The sequence below is a fragment of the Thermobia domestica genome, chromosome 16 (genome assembly GCF_964235325.1).
Source record: "Thermobia domestica chromosome 16, izTheDome1.hap1.1, whole genome shotgun sequence".
Taxonomy (NCBI): domain Eukaryota; kingdom Metazoa; phylum Arthropoda; class Insecta; order Zygentoma; family Lepismatidae; genus Thermobia; species Thermobia domestica.
In genome coordinates, this window is record NC_137469.1 from 165,483,064 (window position 1) to 165,503,281 (window position 20,218).

Genomic DNA, 20,218 nt, shown 5'->3' on the forward strand with positions numbered 1-20,218 from the left:
TTGGCTGGCAACCGCCTAACAATATATTATATGTCATTATGTGCATATTGAATTGTTACTAATTTTCGTGTATTATAATCTGTTTTGGTCTATATCTTAAGAACCATTTAACATATTTTCACGAAATAAAGCTCAAACTCGAGTACCAGCACTTCTCTCATAGAGGTCGTAAACCCGGGTCCCTACGGCTGAAAAAGGTACCTTATCCTGTACCATGTTTTTTACTACTTTATTCTTTTTTTCAAAATAACGCATATTTCACTGCATTTCCCTAAACTGACACACCACTAGGTTGCTTGCATATGACACCCGAGGATCACATATGCGTATTTTTACGTAACACAAAGAGAAACTACCTAATTCTATCAAACTTATATATTTTTCTGAAATCGAAGTGTTATTTTGTCTTCTGCAGCGCTATATTTTGATGCACCCTGTATATATATTTTCGATGTCAGAGCAAAATATGTTGTTTTCATATTCTACACATCAGGATATGTACGAAATGCACAAATTAGCAGAATAAAAATAAAATAATGAAGTTAGAAACATATATTCTACATGAACGACTTTAACCCTTACCTTTTCAATGAGATCACATGACGCACACCTTCTGTCAAAAATTGATTCCAATTACCACGGAGCTATTCAATTTTGTTTTAATTTTCTTATTTCACGTAAAAATGTTGGCTGGCAACCGCCTAACAATATATTATATGTCATTATGTGCATATTGAATTGTTACTAATTGTCGTGTATTATAATCTGTTTTGGTCTATATCCTAAGAACCATTTAACATATTTTCACGAAATAAAGATCAAACTCGAGTACCAGCACTTCTCTCATAGAGGTCTTAAACCCGGGTCCCTATGGCTGAAAAAAGGTACCTTATCCTGTACCATGTTTGTTACTACTTTATTCTTTTTTTCAAAATAACGCATATTTCACTGCATTTCCCTACACTGACACACCACTAGGTAGCTTGCATATGACACCCGAGGATCACATATGCGTATTTTTACGTAACACAAAGAGAAACTACCTAATTCTATCAAACTTATATATTTTTCTGAAATCGAAGTGTTATTTTGTCTTCTGCAGCGCTATATTTTGATGCACCCTGTATATATATTTTCGATGTCAGAGCAAAATATGTTGTTTTCATATTCTACACATCAGGATATGTACGAAATGCACAAATTAGCAGAATAAAAATAAAATAATGAAGTTAGAAACATATATTCTACATGAACGACTTTAACCCTTACCTTTTCAATGAGATCACATGACGCACACCTTCTGTCAAAAATTGATTCCAATTACCACGGAGCTATTCAATTTTGTTTTAATTTTCTTATTTCACGTAAAAATGTTGGCTGGCAACCGCCTAACAATATATTATATGTCATTATGTGCATATTGAATTGTTACTAATTGTCGTGTATTATAATCTGTTTTGGTCTATATCCTAAGAACCATTTAACATATTTTCACGAAATAAAGCTCAAACTCGAGTACCAGCACTTCTCTCATAGAGGTCTTAAACCCGGGTCCCTATGGCTGAAAAAAGGTACCTTATCCTGTACCATGTTTGTTACTGCTTTATTCTTTTTTTCAAAATAACGCATATTTCACTGCATTTCCCTACACTGACACACTACTAGGTTGCTTGCATATGACACCCGAGGATCACATATGCGTATTTTTACGTAACACAAAGAGAAACTACCTAATTCTATCAAACTTATATATTTTTCTGAAATCGAAGTGTTATTTTGTCTTCTGCAGCGCTATATTTTGATGCACCCTGTATATATATTTTCGATGTCAGAGCAAAATATGTTGTTTTCATATTCTACACATCAAGATAGGTAGGAAAAGCACAAATTAGCAGAATAAAAATAAAATAATGAAGTTAGAAACATATATTCTACATGAACGACTTTAACCCTTACCTTTTCAATGAGATCACATGACGCACACCTTCTGTCAAAAATTGATTCGAATTACCACGGACCTATTCAATTTTGTTTTAATTTTCTTATTTCACGTAAAAATGTTGGCTGGCAACCGCCTAACAATATATTATATGTCATTATGTGCATATTGAATTGTTACTAATTGTCGTGTATTATAATCTGTTTTGGTCTATATCTTAAGAACCATTTAACATATTTTCACGAAATAAAGCTCAAACTCGAGTACCAGCACTTCTCTCATAGCGGTAGCAAACCCGGGTCCCTATGGCTGAAAAAAAGTACGTTATCCTGTACCAAGTTTGTTACTACTTTATTCTTTTTTTCAAAATAACGCATATTTCACTGCATTTCCCTACACTGACACACCACTAGGTTGCTTGCATATGACACCCGAGGATCACATATGCGTATTTTTACGTAACACAAAGAGAAACTACCTAATTCTATCAAACTTATATATTTTTCTGAAATCGAAGTGTTATTTTGTCTTCTGCAGCGCTATATTTTGATGCACCCTGTATATATATTTTCGATGTCAGAACAAAATATGTTGTTTTCATATTCTACACATCAGGACATGTACGAAAAGCACAAATTAGCAGAATAAAAATAAAATAATGAAGTTAGAAACATATATTCTACATGCACGACTTTAACCCTTACCTTTTCAATGAGATCACATGACGCACACCTTCTGTCAAAAATTGATTCGAATTACCACGGACCTATTCAATTTTGTTTTAATTTTCTTATTTCACGTAAAAATGTTGGCTGGCAACCGCCTAACAATATATTATATGTCATTATGTGCATATTGAATTGTTACTAATTGTCGTGTATTATAATCTGTTTTGGTCTATATCTTAAGAACCATTTAACATATTTTCACGAAATAAAGCTCAAACTCGAGTACCAGCACTTCTCTCATAGCGGTCGCAAACCCGGGTCCCTATGGCTGAAAAAAAGTACGTTATCCTGTACCATGTTTGTTACTACTTTATTCTTTTTTTCAAAATAACGCATATTTCACTGCATTTCCCTACACTGACACACCACTAGGTTGCTTGCATATGACACCCGAGGATCACATATGCGTATTTTTACGTAACACAAAGAGAAACTACCTAATTCTATCAAACTTATATATTTTTTCTGAAATCGAAGTGTTATTTTGTCTTCTGAAGCGCTATATTTTGATGCACCCTGTATATATATTTTCGATGTCAGAACAAAATATGTTGTTTTCATATTCTACACATCAGGACATGTACGAAAAGCACAAATTATCAGAATAAAAATAAAATAATAAAGTTAGAAACAAATATTTTATATGAACGACTATAACCCTTACCTTTTCAATGAGATCACATGACGCACACCTTCTGTCAAAAATTGATTCCAATTACCACGGAGCTATTCAATTTTGTTTTAATTTTCTTATTTCACGTAAAAATGTTGGCTGGCAACCGCCTAACAATATATTATATGTCATTATGTGCATATTGAATTGTTACTAATTGTCGTGTATTATAATCTGTTTTGGTCTATATCTTAAGAACCATTTAACATATTTTCACGAAATAAAGCTCAAACTCGAGTACCAGCACTTCTCTCATAGAGGTCGTAAACCCGGGTCCCTACGGCTGAAAAAGGTACCTTATCCTGTACCATGTTTTTTACTACTTTATTCTTTTTTTCAAAATAACGCATATTTCACTGCATTTCCCTAAACTGACACACCACTAGGTTGCTTGCATATGACACCCGAGGATCACATATGCGTATTTTTACGTAACACAAAGAGAAACTACCTAATTCTATCAAACTTATATATTTTTCTGAAATCGAAGTGTTATTTTGTCTTCTGCAGCGCTATATTTTGATGCACCCTGTATATATATTTTCGATGTCAGAGCAAAATATGTTGTTTTCATATTCTACACATCAGGATATGTACGAAATGCACAAATTAGCAGAATAAAAATAAAATAATGAAGTTAGAAACATATATTCTACATGAACGACTTTAACCCTTACCTTTTCAATGAGATCACATGACGCACACCTTCTGTCAAAAATTGATTCCAATTACCACGGAGCTATTCAATTTTGTTTTAATTTTCTTATTTCACGTAAAAATGTTGGCTGGCAACCGCCTAACAATATATTATATGTCATTATGTGCATATTGAATTGTTACTAATTGTCGTGTATTATAATCTGTTTTGGTCTATATCCTAAGAACCATTTAACATATTTTCACGAAATAAAGCTCAAACTCGAGTACCAGCACTTCTCTCATAGAGGTCTTAAACCCGGGTCCCTATGGCTGAAAAAAAGTACGTTATCCTGTACCATGTTTGTTACTACTTTATTCTTTTTTTCAAAATAACGCATATTTCACTGCATTTCCCTACACTGACACACCACTAGGTTGCTTGCATATGACACCCGAGGATCACATATGCGTATTTTTAAGTAACACAAAGAGAAACTACCTAATTCTATCAAACTTATATATTTTTCTGAAATCGAAGTGTTATTTTGTCTTCTGCAGCGCTATATTTTGATGCGCCCTGTATATATATTTTCGATGTCAGAACAAAATATGTTGTTTTCATATTCTACACATCAAGATAGGTAGGAAAAGCACAAATTAGCAGAATAAAAATAAAATAATGAAGTTAGAAACATATATTCTACATGAACGACTTTAACCCTTACCTTTTCAATGAGATCACATGACGCACACCTTCTGTCAAAAATTGATTCGAATTACCACGGACCTATTCAATTTTGTTTTAATTTTCTTATTTCACGTAAAAATGTTGGCTGGCAACCGCCTAACAATATATTATATGTCATTATGTGCATATTGAATTGTTACTAATTGTCGTGTATTATAATCTGTTTTGGTCTATATCTTAAGAACCATTTAACATATTTTCACGAAATAAAGCTCAAACTCGAGTACCAGCACTTCTCTCATAGCGGTCGCAAACCCGGGTCCCTATGGCTGAAAAAAAGTACGTTATCCTGTACCATGTTTGTTACTACTTTATTCTTTTTTTCAAAATAACGCATATTTCACTGCATTTCCCTACACTGACACACCACTAGGTTGCTTGCATATGACACCCGAGGATCACATATGCGTATTTTTACGTAACACAAAGAGAAACTACCTAATTCTATCAAACTTATATATTTTTTCTGAAATCGAAGTGTTATTTTGTCTTCTGAAGCGCTATATTTTGATGCACCCTGTATATATATTTTCGATGTCAGAACAAAATATGTTGTTTTCATATTCTACACATCAGGACATGTACGAAAAGCACAAATTATCAGAATAAAAATAAAATAATAAAGTTAGAAACAAATATTCTATATGAACGACTATAACCCTTACCTTTTCAATGAGATCACATGACGCACACCTTCTGTCAAAAATTGATTCCAATTACCACGGAGCTATTCAATTTTGTTTTAATTTTCTTATTTCACGTAAAAATGTTGGCTGGCAACCGCCTAACAATATATTATATGTCATTATGTGCATATTGAATTGTTACTAATTGTCGTGTATTATAATCTGTTTTGGTCTATATCTTAAGAACCATTTAACATATTTTCACGAAATAAAGCTCAAACTCGAGTACCTGCACTTCTCTCATAGAGGTCGTAAACCCGGGTCCCTACGGCTGAAAAAGGTACCTTATCCTGTACCATGTTTTTTACTACTTTATTCTTTTTTTCAAAATAACGCATATTTCACTGCATTTCCCTAAACTGACACACCACTAGGTTGCTTGCATATGACACCCGAGGATCACATATGCGTATTTTTACGTAACACAAAGAGAAACTACCTAATTCTATCAAACTTATATATTTTTCTGAAATCGAAGTGTTATTTTGTCTTCTGCAGCGCTATATTTTGATGCACCCTGTATATATATTTTCGATGTCAGAGCAAAATATGTTGTTTTCATATTCTACACATCAGGATATGTACGAAATGCACAAATTAGCAGAATAAAAATAAAATAATGAAGTTAGAAACATATATTCTACATGAACGACTTTAACCCTTACCTTTTCAATGAGATCACATGACGCACACCTTCTGTCAAAAATTGATTCCAATTACCACGGAGCTATTCAATTTTGTTTTAATTTTCTTATTTCACGTAAAAATGTTGGCTGGCAACCGCCTAACAATATATTATATGTCATTATGTGCATATTGAATTGTTACTAATTGTCGTGTATTATAATCTGTTTTGGTCTATATCCTAAGAACCATTTAACATATTTTCACGAAATAAAGCTCAAACTCGAGTACCAGCACTTCTCTCATAGAGGTCTTAAACCCGGGTCCCTATGGCTGAAAAAAGGTACCTTATCCTGTACCATGTTTGTTACTACTTTATTCTTTTTTTCAAAATAACGCATATTTCACTGCATTTCCCTACACTGACACACCACTAGGTTGCTTGCATATGACACCCGAGGATCACATATGCGTATTTTTACGTAACACAAAGAGAAACTACCTAATTCTATCAAACTTATATATTTTTCTGAAATCGAAGTGTTATTTTGTCTTCTGCAGCGCTATATTTTGATGCACCCTGTATATATATTTTCGATGTCAGAGCAAAATATGTTGTTTTCATATTCTACACATCAAGATAGGTAGGAAAAGCACAAATTAGCAGAATAAAAATAAAATAATGAAGTTAGAAACATATATTCTACATGAACGACTTTAACCCTTACCTTTTCAATGAGATCACATGACGCACACCTTCTGTCAAAAATTGATTCGAATTACCACGGACCTATTCAATTTTGTTTTAATTTTCTTATTTCACGTAAAAATGTTGGCTGGCAACCGCCTAACAATATATTATATGTCATTATGTGCATATTGAATTGTTACTAATTGTCGTGTATTATAATCTGTTTTGGTCTATATCCTAAGAACCATTTAACATATTTTCACGAAATAAAGCTCAAACTCGAGTACCAGCACTTCTCTCATAGAGGTCTTAAACCCGGGTCCCTATGTTGAAAAAAAGTACGTTATCCTGTACCATGTTTGTTACTACTTTATTCTTTTTTTCAAAATAACGCATATTTCACTGCATTTCCCTACACTGACACACCACTAGGTTGCTTGCATATGACACCCGAGGATCACATATGCGTATTTTTAAGTAACACAAAGAGAAACTACCTAATTCTATCAAACTTATATATTTTTCTGAAATCGAAGTGTTATTTTGTCTTCTGCAGCGCTATATTTTGATGCGCCCTGTATATATATTTTCGATGTCAGAACAAAATATGTTGTTTTCATATTCTACACATCAAGATAGGTAGGAAAAGCACAAATTAGCAGAATAAAAATAAAATAATGAAGTTAGAAACATATATTCTACATGAACGACTTTAACCCTTACCTTTTCAATGAGATCACATGACGCACACCTTCTGTCAAAAATTGATTCGAATTACCACGGACCTATTCAATTTTGTTTTAATTTTCTTATTTCACGTAAAAATGTTGGCTGGCAACCGCCTAACAATATATTATATGTCATTATGTGCATATTGAATTGTTACTAATTGTCGTGTATTATAATCTGTTTTGGTCTATATCTTAAGAACCATTTAACATATTTTCACGAAATAAAGCTCAAACTCGAGTACCAGCACTTCTTTCATAGCGGTCGCAAACCCGGGTCCCTATGGCTGAAAAAAAGTACGTTATCCTGTACCAAGTTTGTTACTACTTTATTCTTTTTTTCAAAATAACGCATATTTCACTGCATTTCCCTACACTGACACACCACTAGGTTGCTTGCATATGATACCCGAGGATCACATATGCGTATTTTTACGTAACACAAAGAGAAACTACCTAATTCTATCAAACTTATATATTTTTCTGAAATCGAAGTGTTATTTTGTCTTCTGCAGCGCTATATTTTGATGCACCCTGTATATATATTTTCGATGTCAGAACAAAATATGTTGTTTTCATATTCTACACATCAGGACATGTACGAAAAGCACAAATTAGCAGAATAAAAATAAAATAATGAAGTTAGAAACATATATTCTACATGCACGACTTTAACCCTTACCTTTTCAATGAGATCACATGACGCACACCTTCTGTCAAAAATTGATTCGAATTACCACGGACCTATTCAATTTTGTTTTAATTTTCTTATTTCACGTAAAAATGTTTGGCTGGCAACCGCCTAACAATATATTATATGTCATTATGTGCATATTGAATTGTTACTAATTGTCGTGTATTATAATCTGTTTTGGTCTATATCTTAAGAACCATTTAACATATTTTCACGAAATAAAGCTCAAACTCGAGTACCAGCACTTCTCTCATAGCGGTCGCAAACCCGGGTCCCTATGGCTGAAAAAAAGTACGTTATCCTGTACCATGTTTGTTACTACTTTATTCTTTTTTTCAAAATAACGCATATTTCACTGCATTTCCCTACACTGACACACCACTAGGTTGCTTGCATATGACACCCGAGGATCACATATGCGTATTTTTACGTAACACAAAGAGAAACTACCTAATTCTATCAAACTTATATATTTTTCTGAAATCGAAGTGTTATTTTGTCTTCTGCAGCGCTATATTTTGATGCACCCTGTATATATATTTTCGATGTCAGAGCAAAATATGTTGTTTTCATATTCTACACATCAGGATATGTACGAAATGCACAAATTAGCAGAATAAAAATAAAATAATGAAGTTAGAAACATATATTCTACATGAACGACTTTAACCCTTACCTTTTCAATGAGACCACATGACGCACACCTTCTGTCAAAAATTGATTCCAATTACCACGGAGCTATTCAATTTTGTTTTAATTTTCTTATTTCACGTAAAAATGTTGGCTGGCAACCGCCTAACAATATATTATATGTCATTATGTGCATATTGAATTGTTACTAATTGTCGTGTATTATAATCTGTTTTGGTCTATATCCTTAGAACCATTTAACATATTTTCACGAAATAAAGCTCAAACTCGAGTACCAGCACTTCTCTCATAGAGGTCTTAAACCCGGGTCCCTATGGCTGAAAAAAGGTACCTTATCCTGTACCATGTTTGTTACTACTTTATTCTTTTTTTCAAAATAACGCATATTTCACTGCATTTCCCTACACTGACACACCACTAGGTTGCTTGCATATGACACCCGAGGATCACATATGCGTATTTTTACGTAACACAAAGAGAAACTACCTAATTCTATCAAACCTATATTTTTTTTTTTTGTAATCGAAGTGTTATTTTGTCTTCTGCAGCGCTATATTTTGATGCACCCTGTATATATATTTTCGATGTCAGAGCAAAATATGTTGTTTTCATATTCTACACATCAAGATAGGTAGGAAAAGCACAAATTAGCAGAATAAAAATAAAATAATGAAGTTAGAAACATATATTCTACATGAACGACTTTAACCCTTACCTTTTCAATGAGATCACATGACGCACACCTTCTGTCAAAAATTGATTCGAATTACCACGGACCTATTCAATTTTGTTTTAATTTTCTTATTTCACGTAAAAATGTTGGCTGGCAACCGCCTAACAATATATTATATGTCATTATGTGCATATTGAATTGTTACTAATTGTCGTGTATTATAATCTGTTTTGGTCTATATCCTAAGAACCATTTAACATATTTTCACGAAATAAAGCTCAAACTCGAGTACCAGCACTTCTCTCATAGAGGTCTTAAACCCGGGTCCCTATGTTGAAAAAAAGTACGTTATCCTGTACCATGTTTGTTACTACTTTATTCTTTTTTTCAAAATAACGCATATTTCACTGCATTTCCCTACACTGACACACCACTAGGTTGCTTGCATATGACACCCGAGGATCACATATGCGTATTTTTAAGTAACACAAAGAGAAACTACCTAATTCTATCAAACTTATATATTTTTCTGAAATCGAAGTGTTATTTTGTCTTCTGCAGCGCTATATTTTGATGCGCCCTGTATATATATTTTCGATGTCAGAACAAAATATGTTGTTTTCATATTCTACACATCAAGATAGGTAGGAAAAGCACAAATTAGCAGAATAAAAATAAAATAATGAAGTTAGAAACATATATTCTACATGAACGACTTTAACCCTTACCTTTTCAATGAGATCACATGACGCACACCTTCTGTCAAAAATTGATTCGAATTACCACGGACCTATTCAATTTTGTTTTAATTTTCTTATTTCACGTAAAAATGTTGGCTGGCAACCGCCTAACAATATATTATATGTCATTATGTGCATATTGAATTGTTACTAATTGTCGTGTATTATAATCTGTTTTGGTCTATATCCTAAGAACCATTTAACATATTTTCACGAAATAAAGCTCAAACTCGAGTACCAGCACTTCTCTCATAGAGGTCTTAAACCCGGGTCCCTATGGCTTAAAAAAGGTACCTTATCCTGTACCAAGTTTGTTACTACTTTATTCTTTTTTTCAAAATAACGCATATTTCACTGCATTTCCCTACACTGACACACCACTAGGTTGCTTGCATATGACACCCGAGGATCACATATGCGTATTTTTACGTAACACAAAGAGAAACTACCTAATTCTATCAAACTTATATATTTTTCTGAAATCGAAGTGTTATTTTGTCTTCTGCAGCGCTATATTTTGATGCACCCTGTATATATATTTTCGATGTCAGAACAAAATATGTTGTTTTCATATTCTACACATCAGGACATGTACGAAAAGCACAAATTAGCAGAATAAAAATAAAATAATGAAGTTAGAAACATATATTCTACATGCACGACTTTAACCCTTACCTTTTCAATGAGATCACATGACGCACACCTTCTGTCAAAAATTGATTCGAATTACCACGGACCTATTCAATTTTGTTTTAATTTTCTTATTTCACGTAAAAATGTTGGCTGGCAACCGCCTAACAATATATTATATGTCATTATGTGCATATTGAATTGTTACTAATTGTCGTGTATTATAATCTGTTTTGGTCTATATCTTAAGAACCATTTAACATATTTTCACGAAATAAAGCTCAAACTCGAGTACCAGCACTTCTTTCATAGCGGTCGCAAACCCGGGTCCCTATGGCTGAAAAAAAGTACGTTATCCTGTACCAAGTTTGTTACTACTTTATTCTTTTTTTTCAAAATAACGCATATTTCACTGCATTTCCCTACACTGACACACCACTAGGTTGCTTGCATATGACACCCGAGGATCACATATGCGTATTTTTAAATAACACAAAGAGAAACTACCTAATTCTATCAAACTTATATATTTTTCTGAAATCGAAGTGTTATTTTGTCTTCTGCAGCGCTATATTTTGATGCACCCTGTATATATATTTTCGATGTCAGAACAAAATATGTTGTTTTCATATTCTACACATCAGGACATGTACGAAAAGCACAAATTAGCAGAATAAAAATAAAATAATGAAGTTAGAAACATATATTCTACATGCACGACTTTAACCCTTACCTTTTCAATGAGATCACATGACGCACACCTTCTGTCAAAAATTGATTCGAATTACCACGGACCTATTCAATTTTGTTTTAATTTTCTTATTTCACGTAAAAATGTTGGCTGGCAACCGCCTAACAATATATTATATGTCATTATGTGCATATTGAATTGTTACTAATTGTCGTGTATTATAATCTGTTTTGGTCTATATCTTAAGAACCATTTAACATATTTTCACGAAATAAAGCTCAAACTCGAGTACCAGCACTTCTCTCATAGCGGTCGCAAACCCGGGTCCCTATGGCTGAAAAAAAGTACGTTATCCTGTACCATGTTTGTTACTACTTTATTCTTTTTTTCAAAATAACGCATATTTCACTGCATTTCCCTACACTGACACACCACTAGGTTGCTTGCATATGACACCCGAGGATCACATATGCGTATTTTTACGTAACACAAAGAGAAACTACCTAATTCTATCAAACTTATATATTTTTCTGAAATCGAAGTGTTATCTTGTCTTCTGCAACGGGTTATTTTGATGCACCCTGTATATATATTTTCAATGTTAGAACAAAAAAATGTTTTCATATTCTACACATCAGGACAGGTACGAAAGGCACAAATTAGCAGAAAAAGCATAAAATAATGAAGTTAGAAACAAATTTTCTATATGAACGACTATAACCCTTACCTTTTCTATGAGATCACATGACGCACACCTTCTGTCAAAAATTGATTCCAATTACCACGGAGCTATTCAATTTTGTTTTAATTTTCTTATTTCACGTAAAAATGTTGGCTGGCAACCGCCTAACAATATATTATATGTCATTATGTGCATATTGAATTGTTACTAATTGTCGTGTATTATAATCTGTTTTGGTCTATATCTTAAGAACCATTTAACATATTTTCACGAAATAAAGCTCAAACTCGAGTACCAGCACTTCTCTCATAGAGGTCGTAAACCCGGGTCCCTACGGCTGAAAAAGGTACCTTATCCTGTACCATGTTTTTTACTACTTTATTCTTTTTTTCAAAATAACGCATATTTCACTGCATTTCCCTAAACTGACACACCACTAGGTTGCTTGCATATGACACCCGAGGATCACATATGCGTATTTTTACGTAACACAAAGAGAAACTACCTAATTCTATCAAACTTATATATTTTTCTGAAATCGAAGTGTTATTTTGTCTTCTGCAGCGCTATATTTTGATGCACCCTGTATATATATTTTCGATGTCAGAGCAAAATATGTTGTTTTCATATTCTACACATCAGGATATGTACGAAATGCACAAATTAGCAGAATAAAAATAAAATAATGAAGTTAGAAACATATATTCTACATGAACGACTTTAACCCTTACCTTTTCAATGAGATCACATGACGCACACCTTCTGTCAAAAATTGATTCCAATTACCACGGAGCTATTCAATTTTGTTTTAATTTTCTTATTTCACGTAAAAATGTTGGCTGGCAACCGCCTAACAATATATTATATGTCATTATGTGCATATTGAATTGTTACTAATTGTCGTGTATTATAATCTGTTTTGGTCTATATCCTAAGAACCATTTAACATATTTTCACGAAATAAAGCTCAAACTCGAGTACCAGCACTTCTCTCATAGAGGTCTTAAACCCGGGTCCCTATAGCTGAAAAAAGGTACCTTATCCTGTACCATGTTTGTTACTACTTTATTCTTTTTTTCAAAATAACGCATATTTCACTGCATTTCCCTACACTGACACACCACTAGGTTGCTTGCATATGACACCCGAGGATCACATATGCGTATTTTTACGTAACACAAAGAGAAACTACCTAATTCTATCAAACTTATATATTTTTCTGAAATCGAAGTGTTATTTTGTCTTCTGCAGCGCTATATTTTGATGCACCCTGTATATATATTTTCGATGTCAGAGCAAAATATGTTGTTTTCATATTCTACACATCAAGATAGGTAGGAAAAGCACAAATTAGCAGAATAAAAATAAAATAATGAAGTTAGAAACATATATTCTACATCAACGACTTTAACCCTTACCTTTTCAATGAGATCACATGACGCACACCTTCTGTCAAAAATTGATTCGAATTACCACGGACCTATTCAATTTTGTTTTAATTTTCTTATTTCACGTAAAAATGTTGGCTGGCAACCGCCTAACAATATATTATATGTCATTATGTGCATATTGAATTGTTACTAATTGTCGTGTATTATAATCTGTTTTGGTCTATATCTTAAGAACCATTTAACATATTTTCACGAAATAAAGCTCAAACTCGAGTACCAGCACTTCTCTCATAGCGGTCGCAAACCCGGGTCCCTATGGCTGAAAAAAAGTACGTTATCCTGTACCAAGTTTGTTACTACTTTATTCTTTTTTTCAAAATAACGCATATTTCACTGCATTTCCCTACACTGACACACCACTAGGTTGCTTGCATATGACACCCGAGGATCACATATGCGTATTTTTACGTAACACAAAGAGAAACTACCTAATTCTATCAAACTTATATATTTTTCTGAAATCGAAGTGTTATCTTGTCTTCTGCAACGGGTTATTTTGATGCACCCTGTATATATATTTTCAATGTTAGAACAAAAAAATGTTTTCATATTCTACACATCAGGACAGGTACGAAAGGCACAAATTAGCAGAAAAAGCATAAAATAATGAAGTTAGAAACAAATTTTCTATATGAACGACTATAACCCTTACCTTTTCAATGAGATCACATGACGCACACCTTCTGTCAAAAATTGATTCGAATTACCACGGACCTATTCAATTTTGTTTTAATTTTCTTATTTCACGTAAAAATGTTGGCTGGCAACCGCCTAACAATATATTATATGTCATTATGTGCATATTGAATTGTTACTAATTGTCGTGTATTATAATCTGTTTTGGTCTATATCCTAAGAACCATTTAACATATTTTCACGAAATAAAGCTCAAACTCGAGTACCAGCACTTCTCTCATAGAGGTCTTAAACCCGGGTCCCTATGGCTTAAAAAAGGTACCTTATCCTGTACCAAGTTTGTTACTACTTTATTCTTTTTTTCAAAATAACGCATATTTCACTGCATTTCCCTACACTGACACACCACTAGGTTGCTTGCATATGACACCCGAGGATCACATATGCGTATTTTTACGTAACACAAAGAGAAACTACCTAATTCTATCAAACTTATATATTTTTCTGAAATCGAAGTGTTATTTTGTCTTCTGCAGCGCTATATTTTGATGCACCCTGTATATATATTTTCGATGTCAGAACAAAATATGTTGTTTTCATATTCTACACATCAGGACATGTACGAAAAGCACAAATTAGCAGAATAAAAATAAAATAATGAAGTTAGAAACATATATTCTACATGCACGACTTTAACCCTTACCTTTTCAATGAGATCACATGACGCACACCTTCTGTCAAAAATTGATTCGAATTACCACGGACCTATTCAATTTTGTTTTAATTTTCTTATTTCACGTAAAAATGTTGGCTGGCAACCGCCTAACAATATATTATATGTCATTATGTGCATATTGAATTGTTACTAATTGTCGTGTATTATAATCTGTTTTGGTCTATATCTTAAGAACCATTTAACATATTTTCACGAAATAAAGCTCAAACTCGAGTACCAGCACTTCTTTCATAGCGGTCGCAAACCCGGGTCCCTATGGCTGAAAAAAAGTACGTTATCCTGTACCAAGTTTGTTACTACTTTATTCTTTTTTTTCAAAATAACGCATATTTCACTGCATTTCCCTACACTGACACACCACTAGGTTGCTTGCATATGACACCCGAGGATCACATATGCGTATTTTTAAATAACACAAAGAGAAACTACCTAATTCTATCAAACTTATATATTTTTCTGAAATCGAAGTGTTATTTTGTCTTCTGCAGCGCTATATTTTGATGCACCCTGTATATATATTTTCGATGTCAGAACAAAATATGTTGTTTTCATATTCTACACATCAGGACATGTACGAAAAGCACAAATTAGCAGAATAAAAATAAAATAATGAAGTTAGAAACATATATTCTACATGCACGACTTTAACCCTTACCTTTTCAATGAGATCACATGACGCACACCTTCTGTCAAAAATTGATTCGAATTACCACGGACCTATTCAATTTTGTTTTAATTTTCTTATTTCACGTAAAAATGTTGGCTGGCAACCGCCTAACAATATATTATATGTCATTATGTGCATATTGAATTGTTACTAATTGTCGTGTATTATAATCTGTTTTGGTCTATATCTTAAGAACCATTTAACATATTTTCACGAAATAAAGCTCAAACTCGAGTACCAGCACTTCTCTCATAGCGGTCGCAAACCCGGGTCCCTATGGCTGAAAAAAAGTACGTTATCCTGTACCATGTTTGTTACTACTTTATTCTTTTTTTCAAAATAACGCATATTTCACTGCATTTCCCTACACTGACACACCACTAGGTTGCTTGCATATGACACCCGAGGATCACATATGCGTATTTTTACGTAACACAAAGAGAAACTACCTAATTCTATCAAACTTATATATTTTTCTGAAATCGAAGTGTTATCTTGTCTTCTGCAACGGGTTATTTTGATGCACCCTGTATATATATTTTCAATGTTAGAACAAAAAAATGTTTTCATATTCTACACATCAGGACAGGTACGAAAGGCACAAATTAGCAGAAAAAGCATAAAATAATGAAGTTAGAAACAAATTTTCTATATGAACGACTATAACCCTTACCTTTTCTATGAGATCACATGACGCACACCTTCTGTCAAAAATTGATTCCAATTACCACGGAGCTATTCAATTTTGTTTTAATTTTCTTATTTCACGTAAAAATGTTGGCTGGCAACCGCCTAACAATATATTATATGTCATTATGTGCATATTGAATTGTTACTAATTGTCGTGTATTATAATCTGTTTTGGTCTATATCTTAAGAACCATTTAACATATTTTCACGAAATAAAGCTCAAACTCGAGTACCAGCACTTCTCTCATAGAGGTCTTAAACCCGGGTCCCTATAGCTGAAAAAAGGTACCTTATCCTGTACCATGTTTGTTACTACTTTATTCTTTTTTTCAAAATAACGCATATTTCACTGCATTTCCCTACACTGACACACCACTAGGTTGCTTGCATATGACACCCGAGGATCACATATGCGTATTTTTACGTAACACAAAGAGAAACTACCTAATTCTATCAAACTTATATATTTTTCTGAAATCGAAGTGTTATTTTGTCTTCTGCAGCGCTATATTTTGATGCACCCTGTATATATATTTTCGATGTCAGAGCAAAATATGTTGTTTTCATATTCTACACATCAAGATAGGTAGGAAAAGCACAAATTAGCAGAATAAAAATAAAATAATGAAGTTAGAAACATATATTCTACATCAACGACTTTAACCCTTACCTTTTCAATGAGATCACATGACGCACACCTTCTGTCAAAAATTGATTCGAATTACCACGGACCTATTCAATTTTGTTTTAATTTTCTTATTTCACGTAAAAATGTTGGCTGGCAACCGCCTAACAATATATTATATGTCATTATGTGCATATTGAATTGTTACTAATTGTCGTGTATTATAATCTGTTTTGGTCTATATCTTAAGAACCATTTAACATATTTTCACGAAATAAAGCTCAAACTCGAGTACCAGCACTTCTCTCATAGCGGTCGCAAACCCGGGTCCCTATGGCTGAAAAAAAGTACGTTATCCTGTACCAAGTTTGTTACTACTTTATTCTTTTTTTCAAAATAACGCATATTTCACTGCATTTCCCTACACTGACACACCACTAGGTTGCTTGCATATGACACCCGAGGATCACATATGCGTATTTTTACGTAACACAAAGAGAAACTACCTAATTCTATCAAACTTATATATTTTTCTGAAATCGAAGTGTTATTTTGTCTTCTGCAGCGCTATATTTTGATGCACCCTGTATATATATTTTCGATGTCAGAGCAAAATATGTTGTTTTCATATTCTACACATCAGGATATGTACGAAAGGCACAAATTAGCAGAAAAAGCATAAAATAATGAAGTTAGAAACAAATATTCTATATGAACGACTATAACCCTTACCTTTTCTATGAGATCACATGACGCACACCTTCTGTCAAAAATTGATTCCAATTACCACGGAGCTATTCAATTTTGTTTTAATTTTCTTATTTCACGTAAAAATGTTGGCTGGCAACCGCCTAACAATATATTATATGTCATTATGTGCATATTGAATTGTTACTAATTGTCGTGTATTATAATCTGTTTTGGTCTATATCTTAAGAACCATTTAACATATTTTCACGAAATAAAGCTCAAACTCGAGTACCAGCACTTCTCTCATAGCGGTCGCAAACCCGGGTCCCTATGGCTTAAAAAAAATACGTTATCCTCTACCATGTTTGTTACTACTTTATTCTTTTTTTCAAAATAACGCATATTTCACTGCATTTCCCTACACTGACACACCACTAGGTTGCTTGCATATGACACCCGAGGATCACATATGCGTATTTTTACGTAACACAAAGAGAAACTACCTAATTCTATCAAACTTATATATTTTTCTGAAATCGAAGTGTTATTTTGTCTTCTGCAGCGCTATATTTTGATGCACCCTGTATATATATTTTCGATGTCAGAACAAAATATGTTGTTTTCATATTCTACACATCAGGACATGTACGAAAAGCACAAATTATCAGAATAAAAATAAAATAATAAAGTTAGAAACAAATATTCTATATGAACGACTATAACCCTTACCTTTTCAATGAGATCACATGACGCACACCTTCTGTCAAAAATTGATTCCAATTACCACGGAGCTATTCAATTTTGTTTTAATTTTCTTATTTCACGTAAAAATGTTGGCTGGCAACCGCCTAACAATATATTATATGTCATTATGTGCATGTTGAATTGTTACTAATTGTCGTGTATTATAATCTGTTTTGGTCTATATCTTAAGAACCATTTAACATATTTTCACGAAATAAAGCTCAAACTCGAGTACCAGCACTTCTCTCATAGAGGTCGTAAACCCGGGTCCCTACGGCTGAAAAAGGTACCTTATCCTGTACCATGTTTTTTACTACTTTATTCTTTTTTTCAAAATAACGCATATTTCACTGCATTTCCCTACACTGACACACCACTAGGTTGCTTGCATATGACACCCGAGGATCACATATGCGTATTTTTACGTAACACAAAGAGAAACTACCTAATTCTATCAAACTTATATATTTTTCTGAAATCGAAGTGTTATTTTGTCTTCTGCAGCGCTATATTTTGATGCACCCTGTATATATATTTTCGATGTCAGAGCAAAATATGTTGTTTTCATATTCTACACATCAGGATATGTACGAAATGCACAAATTAGCAGAATAAAAATAAAATAATGAAGTTAGAAACATATATTCTACATGAACGACTTTAACCCTTACCTTTTCAATGAGATCACATGACGCACACCTTCTGTCAAAAATTGATTCCAATTACCACGGAGCTATTCAATTTTGTTTTAATTTTCTTATTTCACGTAAAAATGTTGGCTGGCAACCGCCTAACAATATATTATATGTCATTATGTGCATATTGAATTGTTACTAATTGTCGTGTATTATAATCTGTTTTGGTCTATATCTTAAGAACCATTTAACATATTTTCACGAAATAAAGCTCAAACTCGAGTACCAGCACTTCTCTCATAGAGGTCGTAAACCCGGGTCCCTACGGCTGAAAAAGGTACCTTATCCTGTACCATGTTTTTTACTACTTTATTCTTTTTTTCAAAATAACGCATATTTCACTGCATTTCCCTACACTGACACACCACTAGGTTGCTTGCATATGACACCCGAGGATCACATATGCGTATTTTTACGTAACACAAAGAGAAACTACCTAATTCTATCAAACTTATATATTTTTCTGAAATCGAAGTGTTATCTTGTCTTCTGCAACGGGTTATTTTGATGCACCCTGTATATATATTTTCAATGTTAGAACAAAAAAATGTTTTCATATTCTACACATCAGGAGAGGTACGAAAGGCACAAATTAGCAGAAAAAGCATAAAATAATGAAGTTAGAAACAAATTTTCTATATGAACGACTATAACCCTTACCTTTTCTATGAGATCACATGACGCACACCTTCTGTCAAAAATTGATTCCAATTACCACGGAGCTATTCAATTTTGTTTTAATTTTCTTATTTCACGTAAAAATGTTGGCTGGCAACCGCCTAACAATATATTATATGTCATTATGTGCATATTGAATTGTTACTAATTGTCGTGTATTATAATCTGTTTTGGTCTATATCTTAAGAACCATTTAACATATTTTCACGAAATAAAGCTCAAACTCGAGTACCAGCACTTCTCTCATAGAGGTCGTAAACCCGGGTCCCTACGGCTGAAAAAGGTACCTTATCCTGTACCATGTTTTTTACTACTTTATTCTTTTTTTCAAAATAACGCATATTTCACTGCATTTCCCTAAACTGACACACCACTAGGTTGCTTGCATA